The sequence below is a fragment of the Microcebus murinus genome, chromosome 8 (genome assembly GCF_040939455.1).
Source record: "Microcebus murinus isolate Inina chromosome 8, M.murinus_Inina_mat1.0, whole genome shotgun sequence".
Taxonomy (NCBI): domain Eukaryota; kingdom Metazoa; phylum Chordata; class Mammalia; order Primates; family Cheirogaleidae; genus Microcebus; species Microcebus murinus.
In genome coordinates, this window is record NC_134111.1 from 80,860,372 (window position 1) to 80,867,628 (window position 7,257).

General features: G+C 38.5%; 1 pseudogene; it reads right to left on the reverse strand.

Moving 5' to 3' along the window:
• Positions 1-1,648: 1,648 nt before the first annotated feature.
• Positions 1,649-3,543, reverse strand: LOC105864314 (ras GTPase-activating protein-binding protein 1 pseudogene; annotated as a pseudogene).
• Between the last annotated feature and the right edge of the window lie 3,714 nt (positions 3,544-7,257).

Sequence of the window (7,257 nt, forward strand, 5' to 3'; positions counted from 1 at the left end):
AGTATTAATTTCTAATATAGTAAATATTGATGGATATAATTGACAGAGAAAAATTCTTTTGGGTACTCAGTTTTTAAGAGTATAAAGACCAAGGAGTTTCAACAAACCAGAATACTTGATTTATCAAAGTATCTGATTCCCCAACTATACTAAATACCAAAACAAAACAAATATAGTTCTGTTTTCAGGGAAGAATCCTAGAGGCTGCCATCTTTCTGATATATATATGTGCTCTAAAATAGGGAATGACTTTATCTTTGTAAAAATGTAAATATACAATGGAGTTGTGTGTGTGTATGACAGAGAGAGAGAGAGGGGGGGAGGGAGAATAAGCTACAAGGATTCACAAAGAAAAAGCCATTCCTATGTATTTAGGTCATTTATCTAAATCAGAACTTAAAGCAGTTTCATAAGCAGAAACTGAGACTCTTTTTCCTACCATTAGTAAGTTCCCTAATAAAAACTGCAATGATCTTAGCACAGGATAATCAAAGAACACAAAAGATTATAAAAGATCAACAAAATTATGGATAGTAAAAGAAAAGCATCAGGACAAATTCTTCAGCCAGGCAACGCTTAATCATGCAGAATTTAAAGTCATTATCATTTGTCAGTATTGATATCTAGTTAACTGATATTGTACACAAATTAATTATATTGTATTTAGTGAATCATTATTCTCTACTAGAATTTCTCAACCTGTTTTTTAAGTTGTCAGCCTCATATAGAGAAAAATTTAAATTTGAATGAAATCTTTCCCTAGAACACTAAAGAATAATAATTTGTTAGGTAAATTACAAACCATTGTAATATATAAGATTCACTGCCCTGCCTCATCCAAAGAACCAGTTTTCACCCCCTTACAAGCAATATTGCTCCAGTTTAGAAGGCACACTCTATATGGATTCAGTTATTCTTAATCATTTTCTGATACCAATCCTTTCTTTTTTTTTGTTTTTTTTCTTCCAGAAATATTTTAATAAAAATTGGCCATTTCTAAGAAGCACCCACTGCATGCCCATCAGAATAAAAAGAGAACCATAACAAAATAGACCACGTGGCTATGATTTAATGAAAGAAAATTGCAGATACTTGAGCACATCAGCAAAGTCCAATATTAATGTCACATTCCTTCTTATGGGCTATGATTAGGAATCTGCTTAAATACCAAAATAAAAATACGAATGCTGAACTATTTAGGTCAAAGGACCTCTATAGAAGCATCTGTCTTCAAAGGCATTCCAGTTTGAGACTCAATCTTAGAATAAGGCATAACAAATATTAGCAGAAGACATACAAGGTGATGAAAGAGGAATTCTACAATTCCCCACATACTCTGAATCTGATAACACAAATCTAGATTGTTTTTATTACTTTTCTTTAAACAATTGTCAAGACTAGAATCAAAGATAAACAGAAGACACAACAGTTTTGCTCTGTTTTTTTTGTTATTTGCATTTGGGGGATTTTTTTGTTTTTTTACAAATACAAATTAAACATGAAAAAACCCTACTTCAAAAAAATCTAAGAGTTCAAGAAAAGCATATCAGTTGCAGTCTAGACATTTAAAACCTGTCTCACAATTTAAATTTTAATGGTAAAAACAGGTTTTAGAATTGTTTTGTGATCAAATATCAAAAGAAAAAACTCTATTAACACCTTTTATTCAGTTTTTAACCATACCAGTGAGCATCAAAATTGTCAAATTTTCCAATGGCAATTTCTCCACACCAGAAGGTAGTCATGACTCTCAAAGAAGAAACAATTTGGGCTTTTTCCCACCTTCAAAATGTTTATCAAATCTTATATTTCTCACAGGCTTTTGAAACACGTAGAAAATAAGTAAGAAATATTCCAATGAATGAAACATACCAAATGTCAGTAATGAGCAAGACATTCCTTTGGGGAAATGGCTGTTAAAAAAAATCCAGTCTGTATATGCAAAGTAAGCAAGGAAATTCAGTCTTTTCTTCTTCTTTAAAAATCCGTTACTCCTAAAATATCATTCCACAAAATTGGAAGTGAAGGACTAAAGGTCAGGAGAGGGAAGAGATGGGGAGGGAGCACACACCATTAACACAAAATGAAAGTAAAATTGTACAAACTTAAGCAGTTTATAACAGACTAGGATCATACTCCAAGATACCAAAGGCTGGCTGAAGAAATTCACCATTCTGCAGGAGTTAGGGTGTGAACTGCTGTGTGAAGATCAGTGAAGAGCAATTCACTGCCTTGGAGCAATCCCCCTTCCCACTCCAAATCCTGGTTTCTGCACAATGCCTCCTCGGGGAGGGCCTCTCATTCCACCACCCAGCCCACCTCGAGGGTCTCCAGGTCCCCGCAGGTGGTTATCTCGACGGTCCCCTTCCCTGGCAGCTCAAGTCGTCTTCTCTTCCACATTCAGACGGACCTCACCTCTGAACATGATGGGCCTGTTGCTAAGGACTTTCTGAACAGGCTCAGAATCATCAAACACAACAAAACCAAAATTGGGTAACTTCCCACCACTGTTAATGTGCAGCTCCACCACATTCCCATAGCTTTGAAAGAAATCTTTAAGCTCTGATTTGTCCACCTCATGAGGCAGGTTGCCAATGAAAAGTTGATGACTGTCAGGGTGTCTCATAATTCTTCGGGGTTCTACATCACCTTGCTCACCAGCCTCACGAATTGGTCTGGGGCCTCTCTGGGGAGGAATATTTATTCATTGTTCTCAAACTCTTTGATCCCTCTGAGGTCTCCATGGTGGAATCTGAGATTCAGGCTTAGACTCTGGATGAGGCTGTGAATCTGGTACTTTAACAACATGAGGTGGTATCCCAGTAACCAGAACAGCTCCACTGGGTGGAAGGTTCTTACTGGTCACAGATGCCAAAGGAAAAGTCTTCAAGTCTTCCTATACTGTTTGAGCTATGTCTGCAGGTGCTGGAGAAGAACTCTTCTGAGTATCCTCAGGAGAAGTTTCTTCTAATACTGGCTCAGACTTTTCCTCTTGGATTTCAGATACAGGTTCTTGCTCTGGTTCTGGTTCAGGATCAGGCTCTGGTTCAGCAACAGGCTCCTCTAAATGTTCTTCCATGTCATTACTGACAACAGTCTGATCATAGAAAGTTCCAGAATCATCAATAACCACTTTAGGCATCTGCTGTCTTTCTTCAGGTTCCGCTACTTCTTCCTCAGATTCCTCCCGAGGCTCAGTGACAAAGCCAACAAAGACCTCATCTTGGTATCTGAAGATATCATTGTGAACATAGAACTTATTTGCAACAGAGCCCTCAGGAGCAAGGACAGACGTCTGCATGAATCTCCTCAAAGCCTGGTTGTTATTAGAGAGAAGCCCTATCACCTGGACCACCACAGCATCATTCAGAGTGGCATGAGCATCAACATGGCGAATCTTGGTGTGGCAGTTGGCGAAGTTTTGTGACATCACTTTCCTATGGATTTCCTATATAGCATGTCTGGGGCCTGGTTCAGCAGTGTATAATACTGTCTCACAAATTCCTGCCTGACCAGCAGGGGACTAGGCTTCTCTATCACCATTGCTTTGGTCAATTCAACCTGTGCAACAGAGCGGAAGAGGAACAAGCTTTGCTCCGCTGCACTGAGGATGGCAGAAATCCCGCACGTGATACCAATCCTTTCAAACGATCTCCAATGATAGGTATAAAAATAAGAACATCCGAGGGAAAATTACCCTCTACAAAACTATTTTCTCATTTGTTCAGTAGAGTTAATTGCCTGATCTTACAACTCTCTAGATAGGAGCTGAGCAAAGGGTAGCTAGGTCTGGAGGGAAATCCAGGGAAGGGGAAGTGGACCTCTTCCCATGATGCTGGTGGGAGGGGGGAACCCACAAAATCCCAAGAGAGAAGTCTTGAAGGTATGATGTCTAGATAAGGGAACAGTATAAAGACCAAGTACTCAAATCCCAGGGTTCATCTGAGATGTGGAGCCAGGTGCAGCAGATTCTCATTCTAAAGACATGTAACTATGGGGGAGGTTGGAAATCTTTCAGCACTTTAGCAGACCATGTATTTTAACACACATTTGTAGCTAACCTCTTTTTCAGGTCTTGCAGCTTCTTGAGGCTTGAGATAAAGCCATATTTTTGATCAAACTCCCTCTTGAATTCTCTTTTAGAAACATATGTTATGGCTCTTCTTAGTTTTTCTCCTTCTCTTTTTTCCTTATTCTTGAAGTCGGAGGTAGATGGGTTAGAAACATTGCTGATCCACAGTAACATTCACATTGAAAATCTGCCCTGGAGGATGTGACCCTCAAAATGGTTAAGAATTATCCTTGTGAAGCATTAGATGTGTTTCTAAATGTTCTCTCCCATCTGAGATTCAGTTGCTATCTCCTTAGCAACAGAAGAATTTCATTCTTCCCATGACAGCCATTTCTTGTCAAACTCATCAACATTTTGTGCCAAAGAAAATGTAGAAGTAACGCTACAAACTCTTACCCCTGCATGGAAACTGCCCTCTACACTCTCAGTCCTTGTGGATTGTTTTGACTCCCATACTAGTCATTTTGTAATTCAGAACATTTTCTTCGTAAGTGAGTTTAGGTTAGCTTTGTATTAGTGTAAACAAAAGAAACCTGATTAGTCACCACATCAGAGTTTCTTGTGTAGAGTATATCAGTTATCTATTGCTATGTTGCGAACAACCACAAAATTTCAGTGAGCATTTTGCTCACATATCTACAGGTTGACGGGGGTTACCTGATCTAGGTCAAGATTGGGGGGGCAGCTCTGCTGATCTTGGCTAGGCTTTTTCACTCATATGGGAGTAGGGGTGTGGGAGGTCAGCTGAACACTTGGCTGGATTAATGTGGCACTGCTCCATGTCTCCCATCCTTCTCCTGAGACCTGCCAGCTAAGCCAGGCATGTTGTTCTCATGGCAATGGCAGACGAGCCAGTGTGCAGGCCTAATTACACAAGTGCTTTTCAAGTCTCTGCCTCTGCCACATCTGGTAACTTCCCATTGGTCAAAGCAGGTCACGTGGCCTAACAAACCAAGGGGTGGGAAAGTATGCCCCTCCCATAGTGGGAAGCTACCACATACTTATATGGCAAAGGGGTGGAGGGAAAGAAGAGTTGCAATATTTATGTACTTTACCACTATGCAATGAGACTAGGAAATAGGACTTTCTAACAGTCACCCCAGGTAATTCTAGGCACACTAAAATTTGAGAACCACAAGCTTAGAGCTGTGGTCCTAAATGCTAGCTGAATTATCTGGGGCTTAAAAAATTCTAATACCTAAGTCTCACTACCCTCCCCCCCCACCCCCACCATAAGGTTTTGATTTAATGAGGCCTGGGCATTAGTATTTTTAAAAAATCATTCCTAGTTCAGAACCACTCACCTAGAAGAATTTAAGTTCCAGAGGAAATCACTGTTGTGCTTCCTCCCATTTGCTGAAATTTTTTATAGAGATGAAATCAGGGGAAAGCAAGAATGGAAAACTGAATAATAGAAAAACAGCTTTTAAAGACTAGTCCATAAATAAGTCGTTATGGAATATCTCCTGTGTGCTGGTTGTTTTGCTCTGCACTGGGGAAATTGTGGCAGACCCTAGACATGCAGACCTGACCAAGTCCTTGAGAAGATGGATGATAAGTAAATATTTTTAAGTGATTAATTAAATAATCACAAGTAATTTAAAGACTTGAGAACAAATCATAAAGACTTATTTTCACATGTGAATCCATCCATAGCCAGTACGAAGACAGAAAAGTGACTAAAGTAAGAGGGGAAATTTTAAAAGGAAAAAGTCAGAATCACAGTGCTATTTTATGACTAGTCTCTCTAAAATTATTTTGTGTCATTACTACTTAGTCAGCCTGTCTTAAATTGAATGGACTCAGCAGGAGTCATTTCTGAGAACTGTCTAAGGAATGTGAGAGCTGGGTCATTAATAACACCTGTGATTAGGTCACAGCTAGAATCTGGACAGCCTGTCAAACTTAGCTTCTTTGTTGATCCTAATTGACTCTAGTCTTCTAGGAAGTAAAAACCTTTGCAGGGTGTAATGTCTATCACATGCACTGTATTATGCATAATTATGTAATTCTAAAACTGACTTTATTGGAAGGGAGACCTGTTACAAATTATAATCTTTAAATTAGAAGTAGGATTATAATTCAGTCCAGTATGCCTGCCATTTTGGGTTGACCTTCCACCAGGTGAGAATCCTCATGTAAATTCCACCAAAAGAGAATTATTACTAGCAAAAATAGCTGATTCTTTTAGTCCTGGAATGGTGTATCTTCCCTGATGCCCTGTTTCACAAAGTTATTATAAGGAGTTTAATTAGTTACTCAATATTCAATTGTATCTATAATACTTTTGAATTCATTTAACTAAAAATGAGTTCATTGCCATGCTGATTAGTTAGAGGCATGAAGTGTGATTTATTAATTGGCTTTTAAAATATTTTACCTGCTGTGAGCATTTAAAAACTTGTTAAAAAATTTAAAATGGAAAGAGACTGATGTTTTCCATTTGGCCTAATCAATGGTGAAAATATCCATTAAATGACTGATCTAAACTTTAAATTAGTTTTTAACATTTCATAATAGTAATTATTTTTTCCTGATGGAATCATAACCTTTTAAAATTTTCAACTTTAGGCTGCTACTCTTATCAAATCTAACATTTAAATTTGACGTATGTATTAGATTTCTATTGCTTCATAACAAGTTATCACAAATTTAGGGGCTTAAAACAACACACATTAATTGTCTCCTAGTGTCTGTGGATCAGGAATCCAGTTATGGCTTAACTAGGTCCTCTGCCTCAGGGGCTCTCACAAGGTTGTAGTCAAGGTGCTGCCTGGAGGTTGAGTTCCTATCTGGAGACTGGGTTCTCTTCCATGCTTATGTGGCAGAATAGATTTCCTTACAGTTGTAGAACTTGGGGCGGTTTGCTTCTTCTCTGAGACCTGCAGGAGAGCATCTTTCTGACACTTCACCCTCTTTGAAAGGCTCCTCTGATTAGATAGATCTCCCATCTGATCTCTTGAAAGTCAATTAATTAGTAACCTAGTCATGGGTGTGAAATCCCATCATGTTTGTAGGTTCTGTCTACACTCAAAGGGAGGGATTATACAGGGTGAATGAAGACAAGAGTGTGGGGGAATCTCCAAGGCCATCTTAAAATTCTGCCTACCACAAAGTGAAACTCAGATCAAATACATTTCTAAAGTACCTTTGAGAAAAAACATTTTTTAATCTGACATTTTATT